The sequence below is a fragment of the Zalophus californianus genome, chromosome 4 (genome assembly GCF_009762305.2).
Source record: "Zalophus californianus isolate mZalCal1 chromosome 4, mZalCal1.pri.v2, whole genome shotgun sequence".
Classification (NCBI taxonomy): Eukaryota; Metazoa; Chordata; class Mammalia; order Carnivora; family Otariidae; genus Zalophus; species Zalophus californianus.
The window spans coordinates 12830837-12839622 of NC_045598.1; the positions used below are offsets into that span (position 1 = coordinate 12830837).

At 54.0% G+C, this 8786-nt stretch overlaps 1 long non-coding RNA gene across 1 annotated transcript; it reads right to left on the reverse strand.

The window, feature by feature from the left end:
- Positions 1–1595: 1595 nt before the first annotated feature.
- Positions 1596–8307, reverse strand: LOC113932374. The gene is made up of 3 exons (XR_003523053.2): positions 8093–8307; positions 2443–2508; positions 1596–2245 (listed from the first exon to the last, which is right to left on the reverse strand). It is a non-coding gene; the product is annotated as an uncharacterized LOC113932374 (long non-coding RNA).
- Between the last annotated feature and the right edge of the window lie 479 nt (positions 8308–8786).

The following is an 8786-nucleotide window of genomic DNA, read 5'->3' on the forward strand; positions in this document are numbered from 1 at the left end:
CAATTCACAAGCATGGCACTGTGATTCATTCAGTGTTTGTGTCTTCCGTGGGCCCTGCTGCCAGGTTGGGGGAGGGGCAATCCAAACAGAAGAGGGTTCTCTGTTACTTAGCGTTTAGGGGTGGGGGCTCTGGACTAGGGCTCTGTGGGTTCAGATCCCGCCTTGAGAGCTGAGCCGGGCCACCGGAGACCAAGCGCTGCCTCTCTTCAGCCCCAGCTGTCTGATTTTTGAGGAACCTGCGGATGTACAGGCTCTCTGTTTCTCCCATTGCTCCATGCCGCTTCATTTACCAGTCCCTTGGTGCAGCCCTTATTTGGTGCTTACAGTATGCCTGAAATGATTCTAAGTGCTTTACAAGTATCAGTGCATTTCGGGCTCATCCTATGAAGTAAGTGCTCTTGTTATCCCTATTTTGCAGATGAGAAAACTGAGCTCAGAGAGGCTAAGTGATGGGCCAAGTGTTAGAACTAGAACTCAAACCCAGTCTGCCTGGCTCCAGAGTCCCTGCTCTTAGCCTCTATGTTCAACTGTCTGTTTATTTAATAAATAGTGGTTGAATCGGATTGAATCACCCCAGTGGGTGATTTTGGCCAGGACTGCTTGGGGGGAAGTTTTCATGAGTCCCCTGCGGGGCTGAGCCAACCATGTCCATCTTTCCCCTGGACTGTGATTCAGGAATGAAGTCACACACTCCCACGAGGGAGGCCTGACGAGGTTCCAAGCAGAGCCGGCAGCACGGCCTCCACCAGCTTCTCCGAGCTCCGGAGCTGGGCTTCCCAGTGTGGTCCAGAGGCTCCGAAGTGCGATGCTCTGTTGAGACCTGGATTGGTGGTGCCAGGCACTGCCAAGCCCTCTCCTTAGGCCGCACCCCCAGCACCCGCAGCACCCCTGTTCTCTGTCCCCTCCCGCCTTGAGGCAGCCCGCAGGCTCTCACTCTGGTGCCTGCACTACAAGGCTTTCCCCACACAGAGCGGGTTTCAAAGGCGTCTTGTTTGATCTTTGGGATCTCTTTTCCCCTCTGCTTGACTGGCAGCTATCCTGCACGAGCTTTGACAGATCTCGGGATTATTGCACAGTCCCTGGCATGGCTGACGATGGCAGCTGAGGCAGGAGGAACCAAAATTGCCCAGTTGGCAGCGGCCGGGCTTGGGGACTGATCCAAATGTGCCTTCTTCCCTCGGGCCTTCTCTTCCCTTTGTGGCTCGGGCTGTTTGCAATTCAAGATGCCCTTTGAGGATGACTGTGCTCCCTGAGGAAGCAGGGCCGGAGGACACAGATCCAGTGCAGAGCCTCACTGCCTACTGTCTTCCGTCACCACGGGCTCTTTCTCTGTCTTTGGAATTGAGTAGGGAATATTTCCATGCGCAGACAGGTGCCAATGACATTGACCAAGTGCTGTTTACTAACCACTGGAAGTTCATCTCACATTTCAAAAGTGTAATGACATGTGGGTGGGCTCAGGTACGCCCCCACCTGCCCTCCCTCAATCCCAACAAAAGCACTGCCCATCGTGCAGCCAGGCATGGTCTCCAAAGTGTTTCCGTATCCTTTACCTACTGTGAAGGAGGCAGGTGGGTATAAGTACCCCCCATCTTGCAGATGAAGAAACCAGGTTTCAGAGAGGTGGGCTATGCCCTGCCATTGAGCACACAGCCAGGAAGTGATGGCCCCAACGTTCAAAAGCAAGATTTGTCCACACAGCCCCCGCTTCCTCCAGTACCCCACCAGACGTCAAAGCAAGGAGGACAAGGGACAACTGTGTTGTCATTGTCTGTGTGTGAGCCCCCTGAGCGAGGGACTGTATCTTCTCTGTGTCCTCGGTCCCCGGGCACCTGCTGGCTTTCGGTAAACACTTGTGTGACCTTGACTATGAGAAAGGGTTTGCTTGGGAGAGGGATCAGAATAATGACTCTAGGATTCCAGATTAGGTTCCTGGGGCTGCTGTAATGAAGTACCATGAACCGGGTGGCTTAAAACAACAGAAATTTATTCTCTCACGGTTCCAGAGTTTAGAAGTCCAAAGTCAAGGTGATGGTGGAGCCAGGCTCCCCCTTAAGGCTCCAGAGGAAAATCCCTCCTTGTCTGGAAGATTTTTGTCCTCCTTGTGTGAGATGCTGGTGGTTGCCGGCAATCCTCGACCTTCACTGGCTCGTAGGTGCCTCACGCCAATCCCAGCCTCTGTGGTCACATGGCCTTCCTCCCCGGTGCTCTTCTGTGTCTCTCTGTCTCTGCAAGTCTCTGTCTCCTTGGAGGAACAAAGGAGGCCCACCCCAATCCAGTACGATCTTATCTTAACTAATTACACCTGCACCGACCCTATTAACAAATAAGATCTCATCCTGAGGTTCTGGGTAGACATAAACTTAGGGGAGATACCACTGAACAGGGTAGAGATTCTAATCCGTCGCGTGCCAGCCGCGTGCCCTTAGGACAGCCACTTACCTTGTTGGAGCTGAAATTCCTCATTTGCAAAAATGGGGCCAAATAGGGTCTTCTCATGGGAGAATTCTGAAATTAAGTGTAGTAATAATGCCGCTGCACCTGGTGTTCTGCAGACACCACGCATAGCTGCGAGTTTTCTGATTACTATTATTTCTATTATTAGATGAAATGCGAGGTGAATGTAGAATGGCGATGTTTATGTTTAGAAGGGGATATATTTAGAAGGTGATGAATTCCAACAGGGGCGTGCACAATCTATTTGTTTATTTATGTGTTTATAAGTACTGGGGCTTACAGGAAGACAGCAAATAACACCTCACTCTGTGTCCAAGTTTGGAACCAATTGAGAAACAGATGCCTGAGTCAGACAGACGGAGGTCAGATGTCATCCTGATCCTGAGGAAGCCATGTGGAGGGTGTGGCTTGATTTTCAGCCCCCTTCCTCCTGCTCAGCTCACTAGCAGAGCATCGCAGAGCTGGACAGAACAGGCAACTCTGGTCCTACCCCTTTACGGAACACCCCCCAGGGGGTGCCCTCTGCAGGCAGGGTGCCAAGGAGGGTGGAGTATATCTGCACATGCTCAGTGCCATCCCAGACTCAGGGATCCAAGGGCTGGGGGAGGGGGCGATTATCAGAAGACAGGAAACCTAGGGGAGGACATTCCTCCAGCAGGTATATAAAAGTAATCCTGGAACTGCCACCTTCTAGTTGGGACACCTGTAGCAAGTAACTTAGCCTCTCTGAGCCTGTTTTCTCATCTGTAAAATGGAGACTAGAAGAGGTCTTCGTTCTTAGGTCTGAGTGTGAATGCAATGATTTAATGCCTATGCAGTACTTGGAACAGTGTCTGGGTCAGAGCAGGAGCTTAGTTAATACCAGCTTCGACTTTTATTATCTGCCTCATCCCTACTGTGCAAGGGCCAGGGAACCTAAACTTTACCCCGATGCTTCTGTAATATAATCTGATTCTGGGAAGGGGGTGGAACACAGTGACCCCACCCGCCCTCAAGATTCTTGAGAAAATGTACTTCGTGGTTAGTCTTAGATTGTAGAGTGCTTTCTGAGTGAAGGGAGCTTTGATGTTATTGTGAAACATGAGAGCTGTTGGCAGAGCCCCTCTCCTGTTGCCCAGGCTTGGAGAATCCTGGAGTGAAGAAGACTCTTGGCATTTGAGCTGGGCTGTGGGTAGGGTCATGGGCAGGCAGGAGGCCTCAGCAGCCTTGTGGATATGGAGAAGTTGGTGCCAGGGGATGTTGGGATGCTGCGCGGGAGAATGACATCACCTGGAAAGCACTCTGCTCATCTCTCTCAAGCCTAGAGCAAAGGAGAGAAGGAGAACATGCTGGCTGGCTGGCTGGGTGGCTGGGAGGTTTTCTTTTCCCACGAGCAGCCATCACGTTGCCCAAGGAGCTGGCTCCTGCCTGGAACTGACCCTTCCAGGACTGAGTGCCTGGTGGCACAGCTGTGCAGAGATGGATGTGGGCCCCTCATAAGTGGTTCTGCAGGCCAACGAGCCTGGTGCTGCCCCTGAACACAGAGGAGAGGGTGGGGAGAGGGGGCAGATGGCAACTCAGAGCCCTGTCCCAAAGGTTTACATCCTGGAATGTGTTGCCCCAGGCTGTACTGGAGTCTACAGAAATTAGTGGCTGTCTGAGTGGTTGACCTCTCAAGACATCAAACAGAATGAATGTGTTATGAGGAATTTTGGATTATCCAGGCTCCGGGCTCTTTCCCTGGTCTGGATAAGGAGGAAGCAACTTGAATTTGCGTCTTTGAGCAAGTTACTGAATCTCTCTGAGCCTCAGTCTCTTCACCCATACAATGGAGATGATGATGGAGCACCCTCCTCTTCATCAGGGATGTAATGAGGATTAGCAGACAAAATCATGTGACTATCTTAGCACACTGCCTGGCACATAGTAAGTGCTTAATGAATCGTAGCTCTAACAACAGTGATGGTAGGGATGGTGCTGGTGATGCTGGTGGTGATGGTGGTGATGGTGGTGGTGGTGGTGAGGATGGAGATGATGATGGTGGTGATGATGGTGATGGTGTTGGTGGTGGTGGTGGTGAGGTTGGAGATGATGGTTGTGATGGTGTTCGTGGTGATGGTGGTGATGGTGGGAGTGGGGGTGATGATGGTTGTGAGGATGAAGGTGATGGTGGTGACAGTGTTGGTAGTGGTGATGGTGTTGGTGGTGGTAATGATGGTGGTGTTGGTGGTGATGGTGGTGGTGAGGAGGGAGATGATGGTAGTAATGGTGATGGTGGTGATAGTGCTGATGGTGGTGACGGTCAGGATGATGGAGATGATGATGGTGGTAGCGGTGATGGTGGTGGTGGTGGTGGTAGTGGTGATGATGGTGATGTAGTTCTAGGCCTGGGATTTGGTGCTGGTGATATGGAGATTTAAAAAGGAAGGTGGGAGACATAAAAATGTAATCGGTAATTGCCAAACTTTGTGTGACAAGAGCAGTTATGAGGAACATGGGGCTGAAGTGGTCAACTCTTCAAGAAAATGCTTGTTTTAAAAAATCAGTTGTTTGCCCTATTTTTAAGAAAGTGAAAGGCATTGATTTCATGGAGGGGAAACCACCCATGCAGTGGCTTGGAGGCATGAAATGGCAGTGTGTTCACTGTTGCTGAAGCCTGAAGCCTGGGCTGGGGCTGGGGTGGTAAGGCATGGGCTGGAGAGGTAGGCAGAGCATCGAATGCCACAACAAGGAAATCTGGCCTTGTTCTTACAACGATGGGGAAGTACTGACCACATAGCATAATTGGATCAGCTGGGACAAGGGATAGTCAGAGACCCCTGATGGTACCGGCTCTTGTGTATGTGAGGGGGGGGTGATGGTAGGCGGGGGAAGGCTTAGAACGGCCAGAGACCCATGAGGAATGGGTATTGTCCCGTAGTGGGGCTTCAGCGACTGGAGGTGTCAGTGAATTTGGGAGCTGGTGTGGGACCCAGAACTGGGAAAACCAGGATGGTGGCTCAATCGCCAAGTCCACCTTGGTTTCTGTTTAGTTCCCTGGCCCAGCGCTTGCTACAGAAAGCTCTAACACTCTTCTCAGACTGACTTATTCTGGGACCGAAGCTATCCCTAAGCCAGGGGCCCAGCTACACAATGAACCTTGATTATGCTCATTCTTTCATTCTTTCATTCATTCAATGTCTGCTTTGTTCAGTGCACTAGGGATTGCGGTGGTGAACGAGACAGACAATGTCTTGACCCTCATGGAGCTTCTATTTTAATGGACATCCCCCATTCGATTGACCCTAACCCTGGCTGAGCCCTAGCCTCGGTCAGAGACTAGGCCTGTAGCCTGCTCCTCAGGAGAAGTCTGGCAATGCCAGATGATCCTGCCTTCCACAAACTCCACGGGCACCCACCACTTTATCAGCAGGTGGGAGGGGAGCACAAAAAGGCCCCTCGGGGTGGGGGCGTGGTGCAGAGAAGGTCTGGATGCCTCAACATAATCTGCTCGCTCTGCTAGAGGAGCTGTCAACAGCCTCAAGAGTTGAATACAGTTGCCTCTTGGCGATGGCTTTGCCCTCTGACTACCCCAAAGTGCTGAGGGGGTGCCCCCAGGTCTGAGTACACCTGTGTGTGTCTGTCTTAATGGTGTGGGGGACTGGAACCTTCCCAGAGACGGTGGGTCCTCAGCCATGTTTTCCAGGCTGGGTGTCTCCCTCTCTAGACCCTGCCCTCCTGGAGGGCAGGGGTTGGGTCTAACTGTCATGTGCCCAGCGCAGGACATGGAAGGGTCTAGAAGCTTTGCTCCTGTGTGTTGAATGCATGCATGAATGGATGAGCTGGAGGGAGGCTCAGGGGAGATGGGCTGTTTCCAGCCAGTTCTCCCCCTTGCTGGGAGCCGGCGCCTCGCCCCCCCGGCTGGTTACCGCAGGCCCAGGCAGCAAACCCTGTGGAAATATAGAGTGTTATCTAAATGCTAAATAGCAGCAGTAACAGCAGAGATGGGCTCTACGAACAATGTGCAGGCTTATCGGCCATATCCTGCCTCCTGTCCTCCCCGCTACAGACGCTGTTCTAGAAGGCCTGTCGGGCCCGGTTAGCGCTCATGCTTTGTCAGGACCCCTGAACATCTCCGAGACGGCGCAAGCGCGGGCCGTGCGGGCAGCAGCTGGGGGCGAGCCCGGCAGCAGGGAGCCCTGGCTGCGGGCATCCGGTCCCAGGACAGGGGAGGCACTGACGGCCTCGCGTGACCTTGCAGACAGACGCCGATAGCCCGGATACCCCAGCACGTCCTCAGCTTCTTCCTTTGTAACTGAAAAGAATTTCATGACTGTCTCTGGAAGCCTACTGTGCGCCAGGCACCTTCCTTACTTTGTTTCAGAGTCTTCGAGCAAGCTTGGAAAGTTCTCCATTTTACAGACAGAGAAACTGGGGCTCAGACGGGGGGAGCAGACCCCCGCAGCTCGTGAGTGCTATAAATAGGCTGTAGCCCAAGGCGGCCTGACTGCAAACCTCTGCTGGCTGCCAACAGGGGGGCGGGCTGGATCACAGGTTTGGAAAGTGTTTGTAGTGGAGGGAAGCTTTGTTCAAACAAAATCTTACACGGAAACTCTCCACGGGAAACAGATGAAAGCGGAGTGGGGCTGACTGAAGCTGGAGAGCGGGTGGGGAGGCCGGGGGCGGGGGGGGGGGGGCAGGCCCTTCCCAACTCCCCTCCCTCCCACTCCGCAGCAGGCAGGGTTCCGTGGGGGCTGAGCCTGGGTCAGTCGGAGGGTTGTGGTGACCGGAAAGATCAGGAACCCACCTTCCCCGGCTAGAAGGGGACCCCGAGGCCACAGGGTTTCCCGGGAGGGACCCGGATAGGGCCACACTTGAGTGTTACCACCGGCTTCTCCATAGGTAACCCGGACCCTGTGGATTATCCATGCTGGGTCCCCTCCAGCCACCTCCTCTAGAGGGGCCTCGCCGGGGCAGCTGGGGGTCACTGCCTGCCCTTTGACCCTCTGATGGTAGAAGCAGAGGGGACTGTGGGAATGTCTTGATTCTCCATCCTCCCCTGGAGGATTCTCACCCAGAGTCTGTGAACTCGGATGTGCTCAGAGGGAGGCCTGGGCAAGGCCCGGAGGTATAGGCCCAGAGCTGGGCAGTGAAGTGGGTGTGGAAAGGGTGCGGTGGCTCCAGATCTGGCCTAGGGAGGTGCTAACAAGTGTGGGGTGTGGGCCAAGATTTCCCCTGGGCTGTCACTGGAGCCCTGTCACTTGGTCCTGGAGGTGAGGGACAAATTCCAGAAAAGGATGAAGGGCTCAGTGAAGGGGGCTCCGAGGGGAGGGTCTCAGTAAGGGGGGACCCCTCGGATCGACAGTCCCTCCAGGGATTCCTCTGGGAAAGGTCATTTTGGAGGACAAGTCAAATCTCCCCTGAAGTGGGATTAACAGTTCTGTTTTTGTGGTCGGTCTCCACCGCTCCACCCAACCCCCTCTCCTGATCAATGCTCGAGCCCCAAGTGTCCATTCCCCACTGTGACCCCTCTTTCTACTCTGTTTCCCTGCCTTGTGGTCTCAGGTTCATCAAAACACCACCCCCTACCCCAGACCCCAGCTCTGACCCCACCCAGTCCAGGACCCGGTAATCCTGGATTTTAGTCCCACCAACGCCCCTGCCTCAGCTTCCTCACCTGTGCATCAAGGGTGTTGGGAGAGATGACCGCCGAGGGTCCCTGGGGCTGGGAAACCTCAGAAGGTTTCGACTGGAAGTCTATGACCCACACCTCCTCTGGCCTCGGGCTGGCGCCTGGCTGCCTCCACCATCAGTCACTCTCGGTGGACTCTGGAGCGTCCATTTGGTTTATTAACACAAACACTCTTGGCACAAGCCCGGGAACAACAAATTGGATGGGAGTTCACGGAAGTCAGGGGATGTGTTTATCACCTCCCGCTCAGTCACCTGTTGCAGGGTGAGGGCTGCTCTTGGGGGAGGGGCCCAGGGGAGAATGGAGTCACCTCCCGAACGCACCCCTGTGTGGCCTCCGTGGGCTGCTTTCTGATATCAGTCCCACACCGGGGAAGGTCCTGCTCCTGTCCGGGCTTCGGCGTCTCCTCCCATGGTTGGGGGCACGAGGAGCTGGGGACACAGTCTGGACGCTGGCGCCAGGCCCAGCTCTGCTGGTGGCTGGCTGGCTGAGGGACTGCCAACAGTCCCCTGTCCCCTGCCCTTCCCCCAGTCTCACTCTCCTCAGCCGTATCATGGGGGTAATGATTCACCTCCGTAATCAGGAACCATGGGGCTTTAAAGATTAACAATAATAACTAATAATAAAAAAGGCAAGTATGTGCCAGCACTTTGTATATTAGGTAATGTCATCCTCACAA